This window comes from Oryzias latipes, chromosome 13 (genome assembly GCF_053564925.1).
Source record: "Oryzias latipes strain Hd-rR chromosome 13, Olatipes_Hd-rR_3.1".
NCBI classification, from domain to species: Eukaryota; Metazoa; Chordata; class Actinopteri; order Beloniformes; family Adrianichthyidae; genus Oryzias; species Oryzias latipes.
Window position 1 is genome coordinate 34,368,759 of NC_136249.1, and position 13,260 is coordinate 34,382,018.

Genomic DNA, 13,260 nt, shown 5'->3' on the forward strand with positions numbered 1-13,260 from the left:
CAAAGATCATCTCATCATGTAAATTTTATTCAACCAAATATTCTTAACTTAAGCAAATGCAGTCTTTCACTGGGGAGGAAGTCATTTTCATGAAAAAAAAACTATGGGAATTGTTAAACGTTGGAATAGACTGTACTTTTTCTGCAAAATGGCCTTAATGAACCCAGAGACAAGACACGCCTTAAATTGAACTAAATACACTCAGGTTTGTGGTTACACTAGGACAATCTGTATTTGTGGTGGAGGTGCTCCAGCCATTAAAAAAAGCCTGGAGGAGATGCAGGTGCAGCTACAGTGAATTAGATTCAGAGCTGAGTCATGCAGCAGGCCTCGGCGCCTGATGAGAATCCTCTCACAGCCACCACTTGAAGGCAAAATTGGTGAATGAGAAAAGTGCTGCATTTCTGTGATCACTGACATCAATGTGTGAAAGTAATGTGACAAGAGCAAAAGCTGAAGTTAAAATAGAATCTGAGCTAAAGAGGAGGAGGTTTTCAGGAACCCTCGGCTCTGTTTTAATCAGCACAGCACTGATCATAGTATCATAAGGATATACTGAATCTATGAAGGGCTCTGGGCTACATTGTTGCACTGGTGCACCAGCAAGAAAGGTGTGGTGCACCCACCTTCTCGACCAAATTCCATTTAACTCAGCAGGTTTCCATGGTCACTTTCCTTTTTAAGCTCTGTTAGTACCTGCAATAAGACTTAAAAAGGACTACGGGGGAATTCTGACTGGGAAAACCGTTTGGCCCGGACCCGGTCCCCTTAATTTGGTCCGGATCGAGTCCTAAGCCTTGCATTGACTGAAGACCTCTTCACTCATTGGTCACAAGAGTGCGGCAAAGCAACTAGAGACTGAAATGATGGAAGTCCTGCGCTTTGAGTTCATCCAAACTTCATATGTTGTCTGTATCAACGTCAGGCTCAACACTTTTGACTGCTGCTTTGGTTCAGTGGAAGCTGCAGGGCGTTACTGGCAAGAAGACGGCTAACACGAGTTTATGACATATAGATAGTTAGGAAAACGGTGATAGGCAATGTGTATCACGTTAAAAGTTGTTGTGATGAGTCTGAATTCATCCACTCACATGTCAATGAGTTGCTGTGTCTCATCGTTGTGGTGTAAGGGCGTTTTTTTTAAAGAGAATTCTGTTGAGGAAACTACAAGGTAGCTTTTAGGATGATGTCACAGCAGCGCCCAACGGGCGTGTGCCGCGGAACGAGACACAGAAAAGCATGTAAGAAGTCTTTTCAGTTGTGGTAACACACAAAAGCATCTTTGTAACATGGAAATCTGAATTTAAATATGTTCAAAGCATAAAATATTTCATAAGAAAAAAAAATCTTGAGCATTTAGGGTTCAGGATCATTGGATTATCCGGTTTACGACTCAAAAAATCTGATGATTCAAGACATTTGGATATTATGAAACCAGATAACCAAGATGAATGGATTGGACAGACTTGTAGTGAAAAGAAATGAAAATGAAGTGTTTGGCTGCGGTGGTGTGTCAGTCCTCCCTCCACAAAGCTCCTGACAGACTCATAGAGGTTCATCAAAGGAAAATGCATTGGCTTTCTGTGAGCTCCATCACCTCCTCTGCAGCTGTGCAAAAGGAGCTCCTGCTGATGGGCAGGAAATGACTCATTATGAGGTGCAGCAAAAGAAAAAAAAAACTCTTTGACATCTGCCAAGTGTCAGAAAAAGCTTGGTAATTAGAGAAGCTGTATTTTGAGCGTGGTTCTCTGTTTGAGATGAGGCTGTCCCCCTTTGTTAATGCTGCAGCAGAGAGATTACACCAAACCGTCCTTCAAACTGAAGAAATAACAAGAAAAAGAGTCAGGGGACGCGAGCTGGAGCTGGATTTACTGAGGGGTAAACTGATTGAAGATGCAGTAATGTTTTGGAGGGGCTCACAGTGTTGGACCCAAAGCAGAGCCGTCTGCACGACAGCTGTCCTTTCCATCAAAGAGGAGCCTCAGCAAAACTGTTGAGATGCTGAGAAGGAAAAAGACTTAGGAGGTCCTAACATGTGGCAGGCATAGATGCTGAAAATTCAAGTTGGAGCATCGGAACTTATTTTGCCAACTGTAATGCATGTATGAAGCTCAAACAAGTCCAGAGTTTTTCTCCAAACATTGATCCTCTGATTAAATGTAACCAAATTACCTTTAAAAAATAAGGTCAAAGTCAAGGACACAGACAAAAGAGGGACGTGGAGGATGGGGAAAAGTATCAGAACCACACACACCAACCATGGTGATGTGAGGAGGAGTGAAGAGTGAACTGGAACCAATGGGTTCAATTCCCAAGTCCTCATTGCAAATGAGAATGGATTCTCAATTGACTTACCTTGAACAGGTTAATTGTCACAGGTTAACCAGTCTGTCATTGGATGAAGGAAAGGAGCAGGAAGAGTTTCTCTCTGCATTTATTCTTAGTTTTTAATTTTCATTTATATTGTTAGGAACATGTTGGTCTGAGAGTTTGAGTGACTGTTTTTGTCTTTTTCTTTCTGTGAAGGACTAGGATTTGTTTGTATTCTGTGAAGCACTTTGTGCATCTAAAGTCTTTTTGTAAATAAAGTGGAATTTGATTGGAAGGAGAACATTGGTCATCGATGTAAATGTAATATAGGATCCTATATGATACCATACATACTACAAGACACACCTGCGCTCCCCTTAAGATGCAGACACTCCTCTCTACGACCCTCAACGGCGCTAGACACCCCAAAACCCCCCAGCACCCGTACGGGTCAACCCCCCATACCGGTGCATGTGACTAAGGCTTGAACCAGCAGCTTCTTGCCTCTGACCGCGAGGGCTCTGTGAAAATGTGCCGACTACAGCTTGTGGTTAAAACATTTTGCGGTGAATGTCTCGGTCATTACTGTGTTCTCCGTGTTTGGGCACATTCATGTTTTTGTGCAGGACAGAGAAGATCTCCCAGCTTCACTGCTGATTGTTAATAAGCTGATTTCCTTGTTGGCTCAGTGCAGCAGAGGGGGTGTGTTTGCTCCTCTATGTTCTCCTCTCATGTGACCAATTACTGAGCTGTCAGGACATCACCATCAACGGTGTTATACATCCGTCATCTGCAAGCCGTGCCACTTCCGTCCTTGGGGAAGCCGTGAAATGACTCACCCCTCCTTTCTCTCAGGCCGGACCAGTGCTGCTTTTTTTTTTCCTCCAACAGTGACTGCTTTGACAGAAAAACAGTCCAGAATTTCATCGCGCAAAAGGGAAACATCAAAAAAAGGTTTTCAATTCCAATGTTCTGGTCTTTTTTGATGACCGACCTTGTGTTTTACCGGACGCCCTCAAGGGAACAGGCATTTGCTGCTTGATGTGAAGGAAAACTTGCAGGAGAAATAGGAAAGTTTAGAAAACTGAATTGCTGCTCTGGTTGTTTTTACAGATTCAAACTCCTTCTATTTTTTTTTCTTTTTGCTGTTATGTTTGGTCCTTTAACATGAATGATTAGACTAGTTTTCTGTTGAAAATATCACATCATGATATGCATGTGAATCGAGTCAAGCATTAAAAGTGAAAGGATGTTACTTTAGGACTGCTGCTCTCTGACACACACACACACACACACCCACACACGCACGCACCCCCCCCCCCCCCCCACACACACACACACACACCCACACGCGCACACACACACACACACACACACACACACACACACACACACACACACACACACACACACACGCGCACACACACACACACACACACACACACACACACACCCACCCACACACACACACACACAGGGTGTTGGGACGAAGGCCCGATCCATTTTTGTCTCTGCAGTTGTTGTTAATAACGGAGCTACAAATGATTGCATGTGTTTTGCTGAGTTGGCTCCAAAGTCCCGGCTTTCTGCTCACTAACTCAGCGTAATGGCTCACGCCTGATAAAGCGGCTCTGTTAACGCATAGCTTTTCCCGCCGCAGCGGCGGCGATAAAACGCCTGCAGTTAAAAAGGTACAATTTGCCTGGACATCATTTCACATGTGGATTATTATTTTCAGAAGGCAAGAACTGAATCCAAATGAGCTGAGATGATTGTGTTTGTGGTCACAGCAGCTGAGCTCACAGGTGCTGCCTGCTACTCTGTTTGGTGGAAAGTTGAGAATATAAAACTTTGAACTGAAAATGATCTATTTATTGTTGAAATTATTATTTTTTTAAATATAAACAAGCTTGAAACTGATGTTTTTTGGAGTTTCCAATCCTGACTTAACAGTTCAAATTTACAGTTTATAATCTTTCCTACATTCTTTGGTGAGATGGTTGATCTTTCAATGTAAGTATTAACATTTTATCTTTGCGTACCGCAGTCAATCTGTCATGTGTGTGTGTGTTTGTGTGTGGGGGGTGTTTTCCTTTTAAACATGCTCATTAATGACTGTAGACAGTTTATAAAGGCTTTCTGGGCTGTTTGCAGCCATTGGGTGTCACAGGAACCTCCCCTTTGATGAGCAATTCTTTGAAAAGGCTTGTTGATGCTGTCTTCAGGGCAGGATATAATTGTGTGGGTGGTGAGAGCTCATTAATACATGGAAACTTGCCACCAGAAATTGTTAGAGAACTTAAGAAAGATGCTGATGATTGAGTGTGTGTTCAACTGATTCCTTATGTAATCAAGAGCACTGGGAGAAAACATCGGCAGTGCTGTAGCTCAACTCAACTCAACTTTACTTGTGTGACACAAAGTACTGAAGATTAAATATGGGGAGGTAAAAACAGTACAATAACACTAAAACAACATAAGTCTCACGTTGGATTACAAGCCAGAGCAAATCTAGAGTTACCCGAGACTCCACAGTCCGAAGGGTAAGACACTCCACGCTGCCTCCATAATGTGTGATGCAACGGTATCATTAACCCTTGTGCTATCTTAGATGACCCCACCCTTACATCGACATGTTCTCCCTACCATGACAAAGGTGGATAAAGGTGGAAAGATTTCATGTAATCCATGGACACCAGTGAAGATCACAAATCATTGAAGAAAAAAGGTTCAGAGCACTGTCTAGTGGGTCTAGATGACCCAACTCCCAACGTTAAAGTACCTAGGATAGCACAAGGGTTACAGGTACATTATTTACATAAAGCGTCCACAGGTCCTGATGGAATTAATGAAGTGGCAGACTCAAGGGCAAAGAGAACACAACAAACCCCCAAAAAGAACGATCTTTAGCAACAGAAGTTGAATATGTGGGAAGAGGAGTTAATGGCTGGAGGAAGAAACTAGTGTGTGAATAGAAAGAAAAGGATATGAAGACAACGTAAAAAGACTCAACGGAGAGATGGGAGACGTTTTATAACTCTAGCAACAAAAGAGGACGGACGGAGTGCTGCCATTATACAGTGAGAGTTTATGGAGTCTATTTGCTAACACAGCACAGGTAGACACAAACAGGTGTAGCATCAGTGCATTATCAGAGGCGCTTTAATAACACACATATCTGCTCCACACAGCAGTGACGTCGCCTACAGTAAAGTTTGACAGTTCATTAAATTACCGCGTTAATATCGAGCGCTCGAGCTGTCCAAGGTTAATGGGACCATTCGGGCTGAAATAAAGGTTTGACTAGCGGCTGATAGAGGCCATAAAAGAGCCTATTTGGTCTCCTATCTCGCCGCAGGCAAAATGCCTGATATGGCGCCGCACAGAAAACACCACAACACATGAGCTCCATCCAGCAGAGACATGAAATAGTCTCATTAGAACAATTTTCAGCTATTACAGCAGCACTATCAATGTTTGGAAAAGTTGGTTGACGTTTCTGTGACTCAGAGGGAACGAGGGCTGTTATTTTGGTTCACATTCATCTCAATTTGAATGTGTGTGTGAGCTTGTGGCCCAACAGTGGTAGTCAACTGCTGGGATACATTAACTTCAACTGGTTGAGTTCCCGATCTTGGAAACTTGGTAACTCGACTCAAAGTCTCCAGCTTGTTCAGAACGCAGCAGCTAGATTGTGAGCAGGAACTAGCAGAAGAGATCACATCACTCCTGTGTTAGTTTCACTTCACTGGATCCCAGTTGATTCTAGAATTAAGCTCAAAATCCTCCTGTTAATCTATAAGGCCTTACATGGAATGACCCCATCCTACATCAAAGACCTCATAGTCCCTTACCATCCAAACAGAACACTTCGCTCACTAAATGCAGGACTGCTTGTGGTTCCTAGAATTAGTAAAAGTACGGTTGGAGGTAGAGCCTTTAGCTCAAAAGGTTAAAGGCCATTTAAGGCTTTTAAGTGTGCCCCATTATGCACTCAATACTGTATTCATTTACAAACATCTCAGAATGTGGAAGCGTGGAATGCGGGTTTCCCTGTGGACAGATGTAAGACATCTCTGATGTCCAGTCCTGAATGGGACCCGACTGTTTGAAGTAAGACCTTTTCAGGGGCTCTTTATGGGTCACATGAACCCCAAACTCCAAAGTTTCTGTTTCTAATCTTACTTTTTAAATTTGTGTGTGGTGTCAGAAATGTTGTGGTCCTGTTGTGGACTGGCAAACTTTGACTGTAGACTTTGATGACTCCATAACCCTAAACAAGACTAAGCAGGTATAGAGAGTGAATGGATAGATGGATGAAGTTGATGAAATGAATGAACCAAAACAATCTGTAAAACCCACTGCTTAAATGTTCAGTTAAAGGCATCATCTTGGATTTGTGAGTAAGAATTATTTTCAGAAGCTTTGATTTGACCCAATCAGGCAGAACATGAACCCGGTAATAAAGGCTCAGAGTACAAGACAGTGGTTTAAGTGATCAGACCACAGACCAAAGCAGACCATGAGTGTGTTTGTCTAATGTTGGCAGATTTGCCCATGCTCATGAAGGTGGAAGAAAGCGATAACAGATAACAGGTCTTAAAAAGCTTCAAAAAGGAGTTTGCCATTACAGGAGGTGTCAGAGGAGAATTATGTAAGATTCTAAATTACCTGCAGGTTCACATGGTAATAAATTCTCTCAGTGGGAGGCTTTGAGTTTGTACAATAATGTCCTTAAAGCTTTTACTGTCTCTGTGCTTCATGAACATGAAAAAGACGAGACATGAAGATTTGAACTGTTATAACATCTGAAATGTATTGAATTTTTACATTTTTCTGCTTTGCTAGAAATACGCACTGTAATGTTTGGGGTCTTATGTACCGGGCAGCAGTGGATGCAGTTTGTTCTTGAAGCACAGCTGTGGAAGTCTTGTTGTTTGTTGTTCATTGGAATCAAAAGTGAGTCAGACGCAGGATATTTCACAGAGGTTCTTGTCGCGGTCAGGAGTTTGTTAAAAGGAAAACGGGTGTCTGTGTTTATTACCAAACAGTGAAAGCATCTGTGGTGGTTAAAGTACACGGGCCAGGGTAAATGGGCAAACGTAGGGGGTGAATGTGACTGAGGCTTAAAACTTCAAATTGACAGAAACAAGGTTCAACAAAAGGCAGATTAAACAGAGGATCTGACAAAGAGGAACTGGAAACTAGAATCTAGAATAACTGACCTAACAAACAGAAAACGCCCGTGGATTCCAATGAAACATGGAAAACACAAAGACATGATCACAAAGCTTGATTAAAAGCAAAGCCCTGAAACCAGAGAAGCAGAAATATATATATTTATAGCTTCAGCTATTGTCTGATACTGTTAAATCTATGAAATCGCTCCAAGGACGTCTTGTTTATATCCATAAAAAGCAGAAAATGTCATGGAATCCCAGCAGAGAGAAGGTGGAGGTCCCTTGTCACATCTGCTTGAGTTTCTAAACTGTCATTGATGGAAAATAAAGTTAGATGAAAGTCCGTGCAGAGGATGTGAGCATTAAAAACAGGAAAACTGTCTGGAAGTTGCAGCTGGACTTCAGCAGAAAATCGTTTTCTTTCTTCAGCTGGAGCTCCCTCTGGATCATCACATTATGCTGCTTCTTCCTCCGTTTTTGTTAAATGCAAACTAAAACGAAGGAGCAATTAAACACAACCTGACCGGGTGAATAGTGACTGACTGAATAGTGAGCAGGTCTGCTTTCAGCATTAAATGCAAATTTCTGCTCCTCCGTTTGCCTGCTCAAGTCTAAAAACTGAACTTTGATGCTGAAATAAATGGACTCTGACTCAGTAAAGTGCATTAATAAAGCAGACAGAAGTGCTGCTTATAGTGCATTTAGGGAGAATGGAGAATAGTGAGGACAGTTTTTTGTTTTTGCGTGCAGAGTTTAACGGCTCTGAAACAATACATTTTCCCATCTGCAGGGAGTTTAATTCCTGCTTAATCCTCTTCGTTCCTTTCTGGTCGTAAAGCCACGGGGATCCACCAGCGTCGTTGCAAATACATCGGTGAGTCAGCTCATCCCTTATTTCTGCAGAAATTGTGGGATTTTATCTATTTTTTCATTCCCACAGCTGAGCTGGGCTGGTCTCAGGTGAGGATCCTGCTGGCCGCACTAACAAACCCCAGCAGCCCTGCAGGCCGGACTAAATAAATCCTCTGCTTCACTTGGAGCACGAGATAAAGCCCCATGTAGTCCCCTGTATTCAAGACATATGCGTCCACAGAATCCAGAAGATTCCCGTCCCTCACATGTCTGACCTGAAGTGAGTCATGTGTCCCCGCACCTGAACTGAGATTTACTGAAAAGAGCGGTGGAAGCAGTGCTTTACGGACACATTTTACTGCTAGATAAGAAATATCCAAGGTAAAATGAAATAATGAAGTTTAGAGAACACCCAGAGACTTCAGAGAATATGCTGCCAGTGTCAAAAATAATCAGTCTGTTCTCATGCCCCAGTAGTTCGGAATATTCCAGAGGAAAATGTGAAAAATGTTTTTTCTATTTTGAGAGGCTTGAGTGGTATAAATCCTGCTTCCAGATTCCACGGATCATCATCAGCAACCTTTTGACTGGAAATGCAGCACATTTTTCAGGTTCTGGCTAAAGATCACAGTTTCCACAGATGAAAAAACAAAACTGCACCAGCGAGGGACCATTCATTTTAACAGTTTTTAATGGAACTTGCATTGAAACTCAAAAGATGAGCCTTCTGCTGCTGCAGCCTCTGTCATCCATCCATCCATCCATCCATCCATCCATCCATCCATGCATCCTTTGATCCATCCATCCATCCATCCATCCATCCATCCATCCATCCATCCATCCATCCTTCCATTCATCCATCCATCAATCCTTCCATCCATCCATCCTTTGATCCATCCATCCATCCATCCTTCCATCCATCCTTTGATCCATCCATCCATCCACCCTTTGATCCATCCATCCATCCATCCATCCATCCATCCATCCTTTGATCCATCCATCCATCCATCCATCCATCCATCCATCCATCCATCCATCCTTTGATCCATCCATCCATCCATCCATCCATCCATCCATCCATCCATCCATCCATCCTTCCATCCATCCTTTGATCCATCCATCCATCCATCCATCCATCCATCCATCCATCCATCCATCCATCCATCCATCCATCCATCCATCCATCCATCCATCCATCCATCCTTCCATTCATCCATCCATCAATCCTTCCATCCATCCATCCTTTGATCCATCCATCCATCCATCCTTCCATCCATCCTTTGATCCATCCATCCATCCACCCTTTGATCCATCCATCCATCCATCCATCCATCCATCCATCCATCCTTTGATCCATCCATCCATCCATCCATCCATCCATCCATCCATCCATCCATCCATCCATCCATCCATCCATCCTTTGATCCATCCATCCATCCATCCATCCATCCATCCATCCATCCATCCATCCATCCATCCATCCATCCATCCTTTGATCCATCCATCCATCCATCCATCCATCCTTTGATCCATCCATCCATCCATCCATCCATCCTTTGATCCATCCATCCATCCATCCATCCATCCATCCATCCATCCATCCATCCATCCATCCATCCATCCACCCTTCCATCCATCCTTCCATCCATCCTTTGATCCATCCATCCATCCACCCTTTGATCCATCCATCCATCCATCCATCCATCCATCCATCCATCCTTTGATCCATCCATCCATCCATCCATCCATCCATCAATCCTTCCATCCATCCATCCTTTGATCCATCCATCCATCCATCCATCCATCCATCCATCCATCCATCCATCCATCCATCCATCCATCCATCCATCCATCCATCCATCCATCCTTCCATCCATCCATCCTTTGCAGGCTGGTGGGTCCAGAGGAACACTGACATTGACCAATAGGAGATTTTGACTTAAACATGTTTCCTCCCCCAGCAGAGCAAGAACTACACAGCCTCAAGCAGGTAATCATTTCTACATCGACGGCTTTAGCAGGTTTATAGCCGACACGATCAGTGAAACTGCTGATCAGACAATGGTGCAGATGCTTTTCGCTGCTGCTGTCAGACCCACAGAAAGCCGTGCAGAGTCAGCAGGACTCACCTTGAGCAACAGTCATAACTGCCCTTACAGGTGGACACGGGCTCTCTGAGGGTAAAGGTCAAACCTGTACAGGAAATGCAGGTGACCCCCAGGAAATATCAAGGTGGTACCACGCTCGGAAAACCCGTAGAGAGAAAGTGGGCATGCTGCCGTGGGTGAACACTTATAGAGTGTGTGTTGGGGGGGGGGGGGGGGGGGGGGTGTAAGTGAGACACAGGTTGTTGTGCAGATTCTTGCAGGGTGCACAACGAGCCCGTTAGTGCTTGTTATGTGATCTGTGTGCTCCTCACTGCAGCCCGACTGTTGAAAATGAGGGAATTAGACAATCAGAGTGTAGTTTTTGTGGACACAAGTGTCCTGTGGGCTCTAAAGTTTTTTGTTAGCGGCATTCGTTCAGGGTCAGTAAGGAGCCAGCGCTGACGACCAGAGTGTGGCGTTGGGACACCATACAGCAGCATCACCTGTACGTCTTAAGTGCGTGTAGCTTCCATTACCCTTCTAAAGACGTCACGATATGCTCACCACACCCACATCAGTGGTTCGTTCTATTTTCATGACGTCCATTGAGGTGGCCATGCGAACCTCAAGGAAACTGGAAGACACACCTGTGCTCTCCTAGCCCTTTGTTCTTCAATGATATGTGATCTTCACTGGTGTCCATGAATTACATGAAATCTTTCCACCTTTATCCACCTTTGTCATGGTAGGGAGAACACGTCAATGTAAGGGTGGGGTCATATGGACCCCATAGGATAGCACAAGGGTTAAAGATGCAGCCGCTGCTCTCTACGACCCTCCATGGACCCGGACAACCCAAAAACCTGCAGCACCCGTTCGGGTCAACCCCTTGTAGGTGTGGATGTGACTACGGCTTTAAGCAAGGATTCATCTGCACGCCCATCCAGAACAGTTGAATCCACTCTCTAAAGGGGCCGTCCTGCTCCAATTGTGGAGGTGAAGTCCTGGTTGCTGCATGGGACCATGGCTGGATCCTCGTCAAATCCCTGAACCTAAATGAGGGCCGTTTATTCTGAGGAGAAATGTAAAACTTGCTCACTTGTGTTCTTGTCTTTCAACAAGCCACTCAGCATCGTTAAGTGAAGCGAGTCCGTGTTTGTGAGATTCATAGCAGAATGTCGTTGCATGCAGCCCCCCCTCACCAGCATCTACGTTAGACTTTAGGCTCAGAGTGAACCCCTCTCTTCCTCATCCTCCTCCTCCTCCTCCTCCTCGCCATACGTTCACATTGACAGCAGAACAACAGAATTGGATTTGTTGTGGTCCTCGGAGGAGAGTGGGCGTTTCAGGAAACTGGATTACAGCTGCTCAAAGTTCTCCATGAAAATAAAACCATTGGAAACGCAGAAACAACAATAGGAAAGGTTTGAAGTGAAATGGTTAGATTTTATGTGATAAGACCCAGCTGGCAATCAGAAAGAACATCTAAAAAAGCTTTTTTTTGCTGAATTGATCTGTTTGTTTTTATTTCTATTTGTCTGAAAGGAACAGTGAAGGAAATGACCTGCGTCAGAAACGTCGTGGATAGTTTTTTTTTTTTTAAACGTGAGAGTTTCCTGCACGGAGAGGGAGAGGAGGCAAAGATAAGGGGAGAAGCCAAGAATCTTCTGGTAGCTTCCTCGTGCATCCAGGTGGTGAAGCAGGTCCGAAGCGCCATGGCATCCTTAGCAGATCTTATTTGCCAATAAAGATGTCATTCTCTGTGCAGAACATCTCCTCCTGCATTTTCTCTGCTTTTTAGACGTCCTGCAAACCCTAATCTGTTCTGCATCGTTGAAGGCCGGTTCCAGGATGTAGGTTAGGAGTTGAGGCCTCAGGTCTTAGATGGATGAAGATATTTGGAAATCAGGGAGATTTCTAAAAAAAAAACCTTTTATTTCTTAGTCTCTCTGGAAGATTCCTGTAGATTGTTTGTCTCTTAGAGATAGATTTGACAGGATGAACAGATGTTGGAGAGCAGAACAGATGTTTGTCTAAAGATCCGCACATGCACTGTCAGATTTCTGTGGAAAACAGCTTTTCAGACTTTTCAAGCTGTTTATTCCCAGGACTAAACAATGCAAAGATCTGCACAAGCATTCATTTTTCCATCAATTAGCATTGATGTAAGGTGGAATAATTTGACTAGAAATGACAACTTTGTCAACAATGAAAGTACATATAATCCTCGATTGGTGTAAGGGAGTGAAATTTAATCTTTGATGAGTAACAACTAATGAAGATACTCAAAGAAACCACCGTAAAGTTTTTAACCAAAGTGATAAAAACATAGATGTGACTAAAACAGCTTCTGGGTTCTGGATAATTCAAATTCCAACTAGAGATGTTGTGCATAACAGTATATGATTTAAAAGTTTACCATAAAGGAAGACACGACCAGATCAGACAGGTAAAGAAAGTCATGAACCGCAGACATGACAAACCCTGTGGTCACATGATTCATGCTCCTTTTAATAAACGACTGACTTTCATGGAAAGGTCGTGTCACACGTGTCCACTTATGTCTAGCGCTTTGAGATTTTATCTAAAATGTAAAGCGCATTCTAAATAAAATGTATTATTATTATTATTATTATTATTACACATCCAGTTTTGGATATTTTCCAGATATGAAACTTCGGTCTTTCGTGATCCATGCGTGATCTACGTCATTGTCATTCGTCGAGGGTTTTGGCTGACGGGTCTTTACGTGGATTGGGTTTTAAGGTGTTTGGTTGAGAATAAGACAGTTTATGAGTATCACACATAGTTTATCTGCAATTATTACATAA

General features: G+C 43.4%; 1 long non-coding RNA gene across 2 annotated transcripts; it reads left to right on the plus strand.

The window, feature by feature from the left end:
• The first annotated feature begins 4,221 nt into the window (after positions 1–4,221).
• On the plus strand, positions 4,222–12,391 carry LOC144981719 (uncharacterized). 2 transcript variants are annotated; one of them, XR_013647258.1, is made up of 4 exons: positions 4,222–4,323; positions 8,281–8,364; positions 8,431–8,622; positions 11,975–12,391. It is a non-coding gene; the product is annotated as an uncharacterized LOC144981719 (long non-coding RNA). The 2 variants fall into 2 exon arrangements; XR_013647257.1 differs by lacking the exon at positions 11,975–12,391 and having other exon boundaries at positions 8,431–9,438.
• Positions 12,392–13,260: the final 869 nt, after the last annotated feature.